This window comes from Vulpes lagopus, chromosome 19 (genome assembly GCF_018345385.1).
Source record: "Vulpes lagopus strain Blue_001 chromosome 19, ASM1834538v1, whole genome shotgun sequence".
Taxonomy (NCBI): domain Eukaryota; kingdom Metazoa; phylum Chordata; class Mammalia; order Carnivora; family Canidae; genus Vulpes; species Vulpes lagopus.
The window spans coordinates 9,697,485-9,712,364 of NC_054842.1; the positions used below are offsets into that span (position 1 = coordinate 9,697,485).

The 14,880-nt window shown below is 47.1% G+C and overlaps 1 protein-coding gene and 1 pseudogene across 4 annotated transcripts in view; both read left to right on the forward strand.

Annotated features, from left to right (window-relative positions):
* Positions 1 to 4,791: 4,791 nt before the first annotated feature.
* The window catches only part of LOC121478813 (myosin VIIA and Rab interacting protein), a 364,253-nt gene continuing 354,164 nt past the window's right edge, over positions 4,792 to 14,880 (forward strand). For 2 of the 4 annotated variants that reach the window (XM_041734162.1, XM_041734165.1), the window contains exon 1: positions 6,712 to 6,837. The gene's annotated coding sequence lies outside the window, so the exon portion shown is untranslated. Of the gene's footprint in view, positions 4,892 to 6,711; positions 6,838 to 7,146; positions 7,251 to 14,880 lie in introns of those variants that run through there. The other 2 variants (XM_041734163.1, XM_041734164.1) reach the window with 2 other exon arrangements.
* Positions 7,336 to 14,880, forward strand: part of LOC121479061 — a 39,961-nt pseudogene continuing 32,416 nt past the window's right edge.

Genomic DNA, 14,880 nt, shown 5'->3' on the forward strand with positions numbered 1-14,880 from the left:
CTTCTTCTTCTTCTTCTTCTTCTTCTTCTTCTTCTTCTTCTTCTTCTTCTTCTTCTTCTTCTGTCTTCTTCTCTTTCTTTGTCTTCATCTTCCTCTTCTTCATCTTTGTCTTCTTCATTATCATCTTCTTTTCTTCCTCCTTCTCTTCCGTCTTCTTCTCCTTTTCCCCCTCCTCCTTTTTTACTCTTTTCTTTTTAAAAAATATTTTATTTAAGTTCAATTTGCCAACATATAGTATAACACTTATTGCTCATCTCATCAAGTACACTCCCTAGTGCCTGTCACCATTACCGCATCTCCCCCATCCTCCTCCCCTTCTGCAAACCTTTGTTTCCCAGAGTTGGGAGTCTCTCATGGTTTGTCTTCCTCTCTAATTTTTTCCCACTCAGTTTTCCTCCTTTCCCTTATAGTCCTTTTCACTACTTATATTCCACATATGTTTTTTCCTCCTTTTCCTCCTTCTCCTTTTCTTCTTCCTTCTCTTCCTCTTCATCCTTTCTATAGAGTAGAAACTTCTCTCACATTGTATCCCCTTTCTTTCTTACCCTTAGATTTCTATCTTCCAGGCATGGTCCCCTGGTACCATAAGCCTCTTGGCTCTGCCTTAAAGGTAGTGATGATCCTAGTGGAGGGGGGAATTACTAACAGCAGAAATATCCTCAGTGAACTGGTAGTATCATTGCAGCTGGCATCGAGATTCTTCACCTTTGGAAGGAATTTTAAAATACATAACAATTGAGGTCACTTGATTTAGAAAATATCAATGTGAATATTCAGCATGCACAAAAACTTCTGAACATCTTTGAATTGTGAATGTTGGTGGATGAGAATCTTCATTCATATAATAAATATTTATCCAACACTTTCTTTGTGTTAGTCTCTGTCCAAGGTGCTTGGAGATATCAGGGAGCAAAATAAATCTCTGCCCTCATGCAGCTTGTATCCTGGTGAGGAAGACAAACAGTAAGTATTAGACAGAATAAGAAAGTTATAATTATGTTAAAGGGTGACAAATGCTGTGGAATAAAGAAAATGCAGAGCAAGGTAGGAAGGATCAGGCACTGAGGGAAAGGGGACAGATTCATCTGTATGCTTCTCTATGCGGAGGCCTGACTGCCATTTCAATGGCAACCTTATTGCTAACCCTTGGTGAATAAATCATATCTCAGGCTTTGAGAATTGTTATGAAGGGGATGCACACTTACACACAGGCACTGGCTAAGTTTCCGGGCATTACTGTTAATTTTATTAACTCTCAGCACACTGCAGGCTGAGTCAGCTGCTTTAGATGTCAGTTGGTTCAAGATTCAAAGAAGCATAGTATCTGATTTGGCCACAGTGGTTATTAGCCAAGTCTGGGTTTTATTGTAGGGACTTAATTTATAGTAAGGAAAATTGTAAGAGGATACAGTCACAAAGACTGTAAGTCAGTAATCATCTACTCATATAAAATAATATTTTTATCAGTATCTCTTAGCAGTGCCAGGATCTGTAATTGGATACTGTAATCAGTGAATGACAAGATTCTATAATTACTTCTACACTGTCCTGTCCTTCTAAAATAGAATCAACTTTGCTAAAGAAAGCAATACAACTTTTTAGAAGCCATTATTTAGTAGGGAGCAAATAGTTGTATAGTAAAATATTAATTGTTTTAAAAAATACCTTGGAGAAAAACACTATACTTACCATAAATAATGAATTATTTTCTGTGCATTTCTATTTCTAGTTCTGTTTAGTGCAATATGCTGTATTTCATCAATGTGAGATACATAAAAAGTCACACGTCTTTTTTTTTTTTCCAATTAATTGCTGCTTAAGAGCAGAAAGTCCCGGGATCCCTGGGTGGCGCAGCGGTTTGGCGCCTGCCTTTGGCCTAGGGCGTGATCCTGGAGACCCCGGATCGAATCCCACATCAGGCTCCCGGTGCATGGAGCCTGCTTCTGCCTCTCTCTCTCTCTCTGTGTGACTATCATAAACAAATAAAAATTAAAAAAAAAAAAAAAAAGAGCAGAAAGTCCGGGATTTCCATTTTGAAGCCTCCGCTTCTCCTTGACTTACCCAAAACCATGAGCGTTCACTTAGTCCAGTGAGCTCCATCCTGTTTCTTTGTATGGCAAGTAGACTGGTTGTGTGTCATGGTATTCTGCTCTCTTGCTATCTTGTGCTGGGTGGAGTTGTTGAGGACTGGTCCTGTGTGGCTTGGTTTGTAAAAGATTTTCTGAGAATGCAAGTTTTCATTTCTCCAGGACAAACGCCCAAGGTGAAATTGCTGGGTGGTGTGGTAGGTTCAATTTTAGCTTTAAAAGAAATAGCCACCCTGTTTTCAGAGTGGTTGCACCATTTACATTACCACCAGCAACACGTGTCACAGTTTCTCTGTCTCCTCACCAGGATTTGGTGTTGTCACAATTTTTAAAAAATCTTAACCCACTCTGATAGTATGTAGTGATATCTCATTATAGTTTTAATTTACATTTCCCTTGGCTAATGATGTTGAGCATCTTTTCATGTGCTTATTTGCCAGCTGTATATACTTTTTGGTTAAATATCTCTTCATATCATTTGCCCATTTTCTAATTGGACCATTTGGGAGTTTTTACTCTTGAATGTCAAGAGCCCTTTATATATTCCAATATAAGTCCTTTGTCACATATGTTATTTGAAGATATTTTTTCCCAGTGTACCATTGTATTTTCATCCTCTTAATGGGGTCTTTACAGAACAAATGAATTTTAAAAAATCTTTCTTGATGAGGTCCAATTTAACATTTTTTTTCCGACCCTCTTACTCTTCATTCAACATATAATCATTGGATGTCTACAATTTATCAAGATCACATTTGAGGTGCCCATTAGGAATAAAAGATGTGACATGATTCCAACTTCAAGGCATTTCCAGTCTAATTGGGAAGATTAGAGATACACCCAAATAACTGTATTACATAACAAATGCTAAATTGAAATGGAAGAGATAGAGATACATTTTTTTTGAATTTAAATTTTTTTAATTTTTATTTATTTATGATAGTCACAGAGAGATAGAGAGAGAGGCAGAGACACAGGCAGAGGGAGAAGCAGGCTCCATGCACCAGGAGCCCGACGTGGGATTCGATCCCGGGTCTCCAGGATCGCGCCCTGGGCCAAAGGCAGGCGCCAAACCGCTGCGCCACCCAGGGATCCCGAGATACATTTTTTTGAAAAATCAGGTATCATATTTTGACTGATAGGGAAGTAGTGGGTGAAGGTTTCATCACTTCTATTCCAGCACATGCCACAAAATGTTTTAGAAACTTCCTTAATAAACTCATTTTTTTCCAGATTAAAATGATCATGTTTAGATTGCTAACTTATTAAGTCTTATTACGTATCAAGCAATTTCATGTACATTGTATCAAATAATAACAATCTTGCAGAGAGGGCAGTGGAGAGGATTACACCATATTTTATATTTAGGGAATCTAGGATTCAGCAAAGTTAAGTAACTTGTCCAAGGTCACAAAGACAGGAAGCAGTAAGGTCATATTGGCACCCCAGTCTTGTGATTAATGCTCTTTTAATTTTACCCAGAATCCTCCTGAGACATGTCCTTTTCTGCCAGGATAAACTCATCAATCTTCTGGCTAAGAAATGGACTGTCTGATTCATGCTTTAAAAGAAGATGAGATACATATCCTTGGTTCACAAAAGTCAATGAGCTCTTCTTGATAAAGGAAGAATCCATTAAAACTTTTGCAGTGGTCGGGATCATGCAGATAAGGGAAAAACAAATACTGCCTGTGAGTCATGAGAAGCAAAAGAAGGGATGGATATTGAGTGAAATTTTGCTGAATGACAGCTCAGGATGGAATAATCAAGGGGGTAGCAGTTTAGGTCATCTTAGGAGTTCACTGTTACCCAACTCAACTTCAAATGCCAAACCTTTCATGGGGAATGTTAAAAAAAAAAAAAGTCAGTAATAGCTCAGATGAAGAATGGAAGTTGTGCCTGTTTCTGACGTACAAGATGACAAATAGGGAACTGGGGCTCTTGTTCATAATGTCTCTGGATTTCCATCTGTATGTTCTCCGTGTCTTGTTTGTAAGCTTACTCAAATCACTGAACTCTTCTGTATGTAATTTGTTTTTCTTTTGAAGTGTTTATGAGTCATGCAAGATGTTAGTATCTTGACTCTGAAAGACTCTGGAAAGAGGTGAATTTATATATTAGGCCAGTTTTGCAAACACCAGTATGATATCAAATAATCTTTGAACCCAGTCCCCATTCTTGTCCTGAGGCAGCCACTACCGGGTCCCACGTGGAGAGTAATCTCTTCACATTCTATATTCAACCCTTTATTCTGCTGGCCTGTGCCTGAAGTTAGACCTATTATTTTGTATAACAAAAGGTAAAAATAAGAACAGTTGGTTGATTAGATTTTCTCTAGGGTAAGCAGGAGCATGACAGCAATGTTTCCTCCGGGGAGAGGAATTGAGAGGCCCGGAGCAAGGGTGGGAGGGGTCTTCTCAGCTGTGTACCCATCTGCACTTTTTGAATTTCAGAGCATGCCAGTGCTAGCCAGCACAGGTAAATAAAATTGACATTAAATGTAAACAAAATAGGAACAAAACACAAACTTTCCACTTTAGCCAGTTTGTGGATAATAAAGTCCTTTTAAGAGAGGACACTAGATCTATAGAGACTTCAACTCTTTTACCTTCCAAGTTCCCTTCTTAAAGGTTCTTGTTTGTGGGTTTTTGTGTTTTTTTTTTTTTTTTCCTGCTGCGGACAGACCAGCAAAGGAGCCACCCATTTCTACCGAGCAAATTCATACGGAGAGAACATTCTTAATCCACGTCCTGCGAGAGGACTCGTGGGGTTTCAGGAGTCACCAGTGGAGCTCCACAAACGCGGTATTTTGATGGGGTCACCTCCGCGCGGCAGCTGCAACTGCCAACGAGTTTGCACGGCCCAGAGCCGCCGGGGCTGGGCAGCCTGTCTGGGGAGGTTCCGGGGGCGCCGAAGGGATGCGAACGCGCGGCGAGCCCCGGCCTGGGGGGCAGCCTCCGGCTCCAGGCGTCCGTCCAGGACCTGGACCTCCCGGCGGGCGCCCGAACGTGGCCCTCGCTTGCGGCGACCTGGCGGCGTCCTCCGGGCAGCCGGGCTCGCTGACCCGCCGGCGCGGCCGCGGGGGGCTTCGGGGGCGGGGGCGCGGCCGGGGACGGACCCCGAGCCCCGCGCGAGCCACCGCCGTCTGCGGCAGGCCCGGGTGAGGGGAGCCCGGAGCGGGCACGGGCCACACGCGCCGGACGTGCCAGGGACGCGCACTGGGGAAGGGCGGTCTTTGGGGAAGCCGGCGCGGGGCGCGGGGGCGCGGGGGCGCGGGGGCGCGGGGGCGCGGGGGCGCGGGGGGCGCGGGGGGCGCGGGGGGCGCGGGGGCGCGGGGGGCGCGGGGGCGCGGGGGGCGCGGGGGGCGCGGGGGGCGCGGGGGCTCGGGGGGCGCGGGGGCCTCGGGGGGCTCGGGGGGCGCGGGGGGCTCGGGGGGCTCGGGGGGCGCGGGGGGCTCGGGGGGCTCGGGGGGCGCGGGGGGCGCGGGGGGCTCGGGGGGCTCGGGGGGCTCGGGGGGCGCGGGGGCGCGGGGGCTCGGGGGGCTCGGGGGGCTCGGGGGGCGCGGGGGCTCGGGGGGCGCGGGGGGCTCGGGGCGCGGGGGGCGCGGGGGGCTCGGGGGGCTCGGGGGGCTCGGGGGGCTCGGGGGCTCGGGGGCGCGGGGGGCTCGGGGGCGCGGGACGCTGAGCGGCCGCGCTGGGAGAGCGCGGGACCCCGGACTCCGGGACGTCAGTCCGCGGCCAGGAGGGTCCGGCCGCCGGGGCCCAGGGGCCGGCGACAGGAAGCACCGGAGCGACCGAGGTCTGGCCCCAGCGCGACACTGCGCGGCGGGCGAGAGCCGGGAAGGGGCGCGGGTTCCCGCCCGGGCGCGCGCAGCCCCGGCCCCCGCCCCGCCGCCGCCCCCCCCCCGCCCCGGCGCCGCCCCCCCCCCCCTAGGCGCCCCGCCCCGCCCGGCCCGGCCCGCCCCGCCCCGCCCCTCCCGGCGCGTGCCGCCCGCGCGCCCCGGGAGCCTGCGGACAGCGGGCCCGCACCCCGCCCCGCCCCGGCGCCCTGATTGGCCAGCGGCGGGGCCGGCGGGTGGCGGCGGCGGCTGCGGCCGGGCTGGCCCAGGCTGCCCCGGGCTCCTGCGGCGCGGCCGCCTCCCTCGCCGCCGCCGCCAGCGCCGCGCCCCCGCCTGCCGCTCCCGCCCGCTCCCGCCCGCTCCCGCCCGCTCCCGCCCGCTCCCGCCCGCTCCCGCCTCCTGCCGCTCCCGCCTCCTCCCGCTCCCGGCTCCCGCCTCCCGCTCCCGCCTCCCGCCCGCTCCCGGCTGCGCTGCGGCTGCGGTCCTGGCAGCCGAGGCCCCGCGGCGCTGCAGCTCGGATCCGGCGCTGACCGACCCGCGCCCTGCCCCGCCGCCCGCACCCCTGGTCCCCGCGGGGTGAGCGCGGCCGCCGCCGCCCCCGGCCTGGGGCCCGCTGCAGCCCGGCCCCTCGGCGTGAGCCCCGCCCCCCTCCGGCCGCCGGTTGCCGCAACTTCGGGGGCGGGTGCGCGAAGGTGCCGCTCGCCCCCCGCACCCGCGCGAGCCCTGGGCCGGGCCCCGCACGCCCCCGGCTCTGCGCTGAAGCGCGGAACTTGCCGGAGGATCGTCGCAGCCAGGCCGCCCGCTTCCCCCGGCGGGGCGGGAGCGAGTCCCCGGGGCCGTCCGCGTGCAGCCCCACTGGCCGCCGCGCACCTGCTACGCTGCGGGCGCACCCGCGGGCGCCGAAGCCTTCGGGTAAGCGCCCGGAGCAGCCCAGCGCCGCGGACTCACTCTTCCCGACTCCTGCTTTCTGTAAAATGGGGCTATTCAGGGACTGGCTCAAGGTCGTGGCCGGCGCGGAGTACGGGCCCGGGAGATCGCGCCGGCGGGGGCCGCGGACTGCCGGGGGGGCTCCTGCGGGTGGATGTCCCTTCAGCTTCATCCCGGTCTCCTTTTCATAGTTCCTTCCCCTCCGCCGGATTTGGAGAGGTCGGGAGCCGACCCCAAGGGACCCCACAGAGGCACGGGGGCATCCGGGGGGGCCTCTGGAGTGAGCGTGGAGCCAAGCGCTTCCGTGGCGGGAACCCCTGGACCTGCAGCATTTGTAGCATCGCCTCCCCCACCCCACCCCCATCCCCAGGCACCTAATTTGCTAACGTCTTAGCAAGGTAAGGGAACTTGCTAGGTGCTTGCTCTTGGATCCATCCTGCTCCGTTTCCTTCTCCCCAATAAGCCCTGGCCCCGAGGATAAGTATGGGAGAGACTAACTGTGCACACCAGTTTGGGCCCAAGGACTTTGTAAGAGAAGCAGGTACGCTCTGCTGTTGGCTTAGCCGACATTGGCGCTCGTCGACCCTAAGAAAACGCCTGGAGTCTGGCTCCGTTCCTGGCCGCCCGACTCCAGGCCGTGTGATCTGGGTCTGTTGCACTTTCGATGGGGAGGGTGGAGCCCAGTCCCAGAATGTGCAGCTGTTGACGGATGTGAGTAGTTTACTCCAGCTCCTTTGAGGCAGCTTCTGTGGTGCTGTGGGTGGTTCTCCAGCTTTGGGCCGTGGAGAGAGTCACCCCTCCTCTTTGACGTTGTTACCCTGTTCCTCCCAACTCAGGCTACCTCGCCCTAACTCAGGCTGATCAGATGGCTGCTCTGATAGTTTTATGTCTGACAGATTTCTTTGAACCTCAACTTTTTTTTTTTTTTTTAAAGTAATGTCTGTGCCCAAGGTGGGACTTGAACTCAAGAGGCCAAGATCAAGGGTCACATGCTCTACCGAACTGAGCCATCCAGGCGCCCCTGAGCCTCAATTTTTTAATCAATAGAGCAGAATAACCCCTGCCTTTTAGTCTTCCCAAGGCAGTTAGGGTTCATGGGACATGGTAGAGGTGAAAATAGAAGGAAGATGGTTCCAGATGGTCTGAGCTGGGGCTAGAAGTGGAGGTGATTTAAAGAATTTTTTTACAGCAGTCTCTGGGACCCTATTACAGATGTAAAAAATCTTTCTAGAGAAATTTAGTTTGGTAAGACTTTGAAAATACAACTTTTCATATTCCAGTTGATGTTCCTTACCTGTCCATGGGGAGCTGCATCTCTTCCAATGATCGCCTGCCTCATCTGTGGTGTCTGGGCCAGAAGCTCGCTGTCTCTGTGGGGGGTGAGGGGCTGTCTGTGGCGGTGGTGAGCCACCATGTATGTGTGTGTGTGTGGGGGGGGCACTGTCTTTGTGGAGCTGAAGTGTGTCTCTGTAGAGATGTGTGTATCTCTTTGTGGCCAAGGTTTCCTGTGGAGGGGGAGGCAGGTAATTGCCTGTTCATTTTCGGAAAAGTGAAGTAATAGCCAGGCTCAGCAATGTGAACTAACAGTGATATAGATTGTGTCCTTTCTCCTTCCTCCCTGCCCAGAGGGGCAGACGGAGAGCTCATCTGTGGTCTTGGCCTTCTGAGAAACCAATTGATGCAGACTGAAATGCCTCGAAGAGGAATGAGCATCCTCCGTTCTTGGTTCATACTGTGTCTGCATAGCCTTTTGTCCCAAAGGCAAGTTAAAGAGGGGCGACTGGTTAGAACTTGGTGAATTTGTTTTAATATCATATTAAGCTATGGCATAATCACAGAAGAGGGGACAGATCTGGGGACTATGGATTTTCACAAACTGAACACACCTGTGTAACCAGTGCCCAGATTAAGATCTAGAATGTTGGGATCCCTGGGTGGCGCAGCGGTTTGGCGCCTGCCTTTGGCCCAGGGCGTGATCCTGGAGACCTGGGATCGAATCCCACATCAGGCTCCCAGTGCATGGAGCCTGCTTCTCCCTCTGCCTATGTCTCTGTCTCTCTCTCTCTGTCTCTCTCTCTCTCTCTCTCTGTGACTATCATAAATAAATAAAAATTTAAAAAATTAAAAAAAAAAAAGATCTAGAATGTTACCAGGTTCCCTATGTCCTCTGTGGGTACTGTCCCCCAAGGGTAACCATCATCCTGCTTAGTTTTGTCAGGAAAGTTTTGTCTTTATTCCTATTATTATTTATTTCACCAGTTTTGTTTCAAAGCTAAGATGAAACTGCTTGATGATTTTCTACCTCTTTTTTTAATATATGCAAACCAAAGGTAGTTATATGTAAGCCAGTCCAGAAATCTAGAAGGGAGAATTTGGTCTTAAGACCTGGGTGGAATCTAAACTGGTTGTCTCCTCCCCATCTCCCCAGGATGTTCTTGGGCAGTGAAACAAGCCAGACCCCAGACACAATAGGGCTAATACTGATAAATTGAAGCCAGTTTATTCATAAAGTGTATTTGAAAAATGCAAATCTGAAATAGTGTCGTGATAAAATGTAAATTAAAAAATATGAATGAATTATCATTTGAAACATAAAAATGGGAATATTTTCAATCTCTCAAAATTAAAAATTGGTAGAGGATGCCAGAATGTCAAGGCTGAATGAGTTATAAACTCTTTGTGCTGTTGCCACAAGGTGGCGCCACCTTGGCTAGACACCCGCAATACCTGGCATTCTTTCCCAAGCCCCCAGGAAGGACTCCCAGGAATAAAATCCAGCAGCTCGGTATCTCCAGAGATGATTTTCAAACACTGTGGATTCTCCAGTGTTTGGCAGGCAGGCCTTCCCTCTCGTGCCTGCTGCACTAAGCCCATGGATGGAACCCTGTCCCAGCTTTTCAGGAGGGTGGTTTGTGGGTTAGAGGCTCTTGTATGCTGGAGAAGGTGGAGGCCGAGACACTCTCCTCGGTTTATGGAACTGTGGTATGTCCTTGGAATTTTAAAGAGGGTCGACTGAGAAGCTAGGTCAGGTGTGTTGTGGTTATCTTTGTCTCATTTCACCCCAGAATTTCCCCAAAGGTGTGAGAGAATGAGTTCTCTTTCCTGAGGCAGGCAGAGCACTGTGGTGGTGAACTCGGAAAAATAAATAGGCAAACTGCTGCCCTACGAAATGCCCCTGTGTTCCACAGGATGGGGGCCAAGTCTCAAGGGGAGACCACAGGGTGTGGGCTCTTACATCCAGCTGTGGAGAGGATAAGCAAAACCATCTAGTGCCTTTTCTTTTTACCATCAATGTGACCGACATGCTGCTTAGAAGATTACATTCATGCAAGTGGCTGCCATGCCTGCGGTTGCTAAGAGTGTTTGAGTATTTGCCGTGTGCTGGACACTGCATATATACATATATATCTATATAGTCAGTCTTCACAATAGGAGGAAGGTGGCTCTCTCATTTTCTAGATGAAGGAACTGGGCCTCGAAGCACTCTTCCTGAATTTGCATGTTATGTGAGCCAGAGCAAAGACAGAACCAAGTCTCTCAGATGGCTGCCCTTGCTGAGTTGTGCCCTTCTGCAGGGTCAGAGTAGCCTTGCACGATTCTTTTGTCTTCTCTGGCACCGGGTATAGCACCTTACATGTAGTAGCTACCTAAGGTTAAGTATGGGATTGCCATTAAGTAGAAACTTCTCTGATGAGCAAGAGGGAAATCCAGACAGCGAAGGATGAGAATTTGGGGTTGAGTCCGTGCAACCTGCAACATTAGGTCGGTGTGTGCCCATCCAAATGTGTAGTCCTACTTTATGTTTAAAAGTTTATGTAGGGATCCCTGGGTGGCGCAGCGGTTTGGCGCCTGCCTTTGGCCCAGGGCGCGATCCTGGAGACCCGGGATCGAGTCCCACATCGGGCTTCCGGTGCATGGAGCCTGCTTCTCCCTCCGCCTGTGTCTCTGCCTCTCTCTCTCTCTCTCTCTGTGACTATCATAAATAAATAAATAAATAAAAATTAAAAAAAAATTTTTTTAAAGTTTATGTAAATGAAGATCTGTTATTTGTTTTTGTAATTTGCTTTTTTCACACAAAACTTCTTTTTTTTTAAACATATGTTGATAACATTTGTTGATAGTTGTAAGTTTAGTTGATACATTTCAACATAGCATTTCCTTGTTTGGTATACCAGAGTTTAAATATTGCTCATTGATGGACAAAAAGATGTTTTTCCCTTTTGCTATTATGAAAAATATTGCATATCCTTGATAATATTGCTTATCCTTGATTAGGTTCTGTACAAATATATGTGTGTCTTGGATTTATATTCCCAAAAGTTGAATGACTGAGTAGGATAATATGCCCGCATCAACATCTATGTGTTACTAGGTTTTGCTAATTGCTCTCTGTAGTGGTTGGGTCACTTTATACTCCCACCAGCATTGTTTTGGAGTTCCTTGTATCCGGCTATCTGCGACTGTGCCATCAGATGTTTTCACTTTGGTTCATCTAAAAAAAAAAAAAAAAAAAAACCTTTGGTTCATCTAATCGGCATGAAATGTGTTTCACTGCTCTTTTACTTTGCATTTCCTGCAGAGGGTTTTTGTTGGTTTGCTTCTTAAAGATTTTATTTTTAAGCAGTCTCTATACTCAGCATGGGGCTTGAGCTCACAACCCTGAAGTCAAGAGTCTATCGACTAAGCCAGTCAGGCACCTCTCCCATAGAGACTGTTAAAAAATATATTTTGGTTTTCCAAGTTTCTTTTCTGTACCTTGCTAATATTCTTTACTAGATAAAGCTTTTAAAAAAGATTTTATTTATTTATTCATGAAAGACACAGAGAGAGGCAGAGACATAGGCACAGGGATAGGCTGGCTCCCTGCAGGGAACCTGATGGAAGACTCCATCCCAGGACCGCCAGGATAACACCCTGAGCCAAAGGCAGATGCTCAACTGCTGAGCCACCCAGGTACCCCTAGATAAAACTTTCAAATCTTTAAACACATCTGAAATTTATATTTCTGTGTTGTGTGAGGCCAGGATCTAATTGTTTTCCATACTGAAAACCACTTCTCCCATTGTCATTTAATAAATAGTTACCTATTTTCTCACTTATTTTGTTGCCATCTCTGTCACACCAGCTTCTGTTATATTTTTGGATCTATTTCTGAACTCTGTTCTGTTCATCTCTTTGTGATTTCTGAGCTAATACCATTTCATTGAATTATTAAACCTTTATAATAAATGTTTTCTTCTTAGCCTTCTTCTTCAAAATTGTCTTGTTGACCCCTTAGACTTCAACATGAATTTTAGGATCTTTCCTAAATACCCCTTTTCATGAAAAATACTATTATCAAAATTTGGTAAGATATCAAATAAAACTTATTTCATTGTTTCTTTTTCTTCAAATGTAATGCTAATCAAAACTTTTAACTTCCCATTATTTACTGTGAAAGTTTGATCTCCATTTTAAGTGGATTTACTTTAAGTGACTCATCTCTGGTCCCAAATTCCTTGAATAATAAGGAGCATTTGCATATGATTTTTATTTTTTTTTTATTTTTTTTATTTATGATAGTCACAGAGAGAGAGAGAGAGAGAGAGTCAGAGACACAGGCAGAGGGAGAAGCAGGCTCCATGCACCGGGAGCCCGACGTGGGATTCCATCCCGGGTCTCCAGGATCGCGCCCTGGGCCAAAGGCAGGCGCCAAACCGCTGCGCCACCCAGGGATCCCTGCATATGATTTTTAAAACACATAAGATCATTTTTAAACTCAACAACATATGAGTAATGTTAAAGTCAGTGATTATTCTTCTGGGGCATTGTTTTTATCCTCCTAATAACTCATTTCATTTAGATACCATAGTTTATTCAACAAAATTATTCTTTAAAACATTGAGCACTTTACACTTTTTATTATAACTTCATCCTTCTACACATTTTTGTTTCCTTAGCATGAAGTACTCTGTTGAAAGTTGTTTACTTTTCCTTAAATTTTTGATACATGTTGCCAAATAACCCTCCAGGAAAGTTTATAAATTTATTTTGCTATTAGTCATGTATGAGTGCACCAGATCCTCATGCCTTGCCAGCGATAAATACAATTATTCATCATCATTTCCAGTTTAACGGACACAGGGAAAAACCAGGCTCTTGTTTTTTTATTTTGCTTTTTTCTAGCAAGACAGAACATATCTTCATGTTTATTGGTTCTTTATAGCAGACTCCACTATAGAATTTTCCATGAAGATTGTTTCTCTTTTACTTACTTTCTCTTTTTTATTCTTTTTAAAGATTTTATTTATTTATTTGAGATAGGGGGAGAGAGAGAGAGAGAGAGAGCATGCGAGTGAGTGAGCAGGGGGTAGGGCAGAGGGAGAGGAGCAGTAGACTCCCAGCTGAACAGGGAGTCCGAGGCTGGGCTCAATCCCAGGATGCTGGGATCATGACCCGACCTGATGGCAGACGCCTAACTGACTGAACCACCCAGGTGCCTCTCTTTTACTTTCTGTAAAAGAAACTTGTATTATCACTTCGTGTTTATGAGAGAGCAGATTGTTTTGTACAAATCATGTTCATATTCTAATGCTAAATATCATTTCATCATATGAAAATACCATATTGAAAAAAATCTGTTCCTCCATGATGAATTTTAGATTATTTTTGTATTTTTTGATTATTACACGTATGCATGCAGTAAACGTCTTTGAAATGTATTTACACACATGCAAAAGAAAATCTTGAGGATATATGCCCAGAAGTGGGATTGCATGATCATATTTTATGCACACTTACAGCTTGACCACCTGGTGCCAAATTATTCCCCAAAGTGGCATGGTCGTTTAAACTTCTGTGGCAATGCATACCAATAGTATCTGTCACAGTAAGGAAACAATAATATTAGAGAATGAAGAACAAAAGTGCTAAAGGAAAAAGTGAATCTGTATGTTTGTTTGCATGTATATAAATATCCCAAAGTTTGTTTAGAAAATTCAGAGGTTTTTAACCATTTCATTTTGAAACTGACATCATTAGAAATGATTATATGTAAGCATCAATCATGAACATCATATAAATACTTCCTTAGCTTAGGAGAGTTGGTAAGAGTTTAAGTAAAAGGTAATCTGTTTAGTAGTGCTTTTTCAGGGTAGCCCGCAAAAGGAAATGGGCCCAGTGCTGGGCCTCTCCACCTCAGATTGTGGGTTCCACCATTGGACAGTTAGTTGTTCCTTTTCATCACCTTGTCTTGTAAAATTTAGAAGACCGGGAGAATAACTCTAGAATAATATTGTGCCATTAATACCCTAGTGCCAAAGACTTTATGCGATCAGTTGCTAGTGATAGTGAGACTAGAACAACATGAAACCACTAGCAGGTTAGTGAGGGAAAAGGCTGAATGATGAACTTGGTTGGGGACAGGCTGGAAACTTTACTGAGAGAAATGTGTCCCACTTCAAGTGTTCTCGGAGAATCAAGTCTGCATTTGTGTAAGCATAAAAAGAGCTTTATGAAATTGCTGAAATGCTAAGACTGTTTTTGGTTTGGTATTCAGCCATGTGTTATATTCCCCCATTACCTTCTGTAACTAATTATGAGTTAAATTTTTTGTATATATTTATATATCATCAGCTGGGGAAAGAAAAACACTTGAAGGAAGTTCTTTTGTGGCTGTGATTTACAGCATAATGCTACAGATATGACAGACACGCAGTCTGCAGCTGGGATGTACAAATCTGTTCTGTGGGCTGACAATTTAATCTCACTGGGCAGACACTTGAGAAAAGACTGCAAGACATGCAAGGAAGGCAGATACCTGGCAGACAGAGGTGCCCGTGGCCCCAGGATCTGATGTGGCTATTTGCCAAGGTCCCCAAATAATCTTTTGATACCGACTTGTGGCTCAGTTAACCATGTCATCCTATATGATTCTTTCTTTTTGGTATGAAATGTAACTATGTCAAGGCATGCAGGGTCATTTTCTAGGCTTGGAAGATATCTACAGTGTAGGAAGTGATAGCTACATTGCAGGAAAGGAAAAGAACT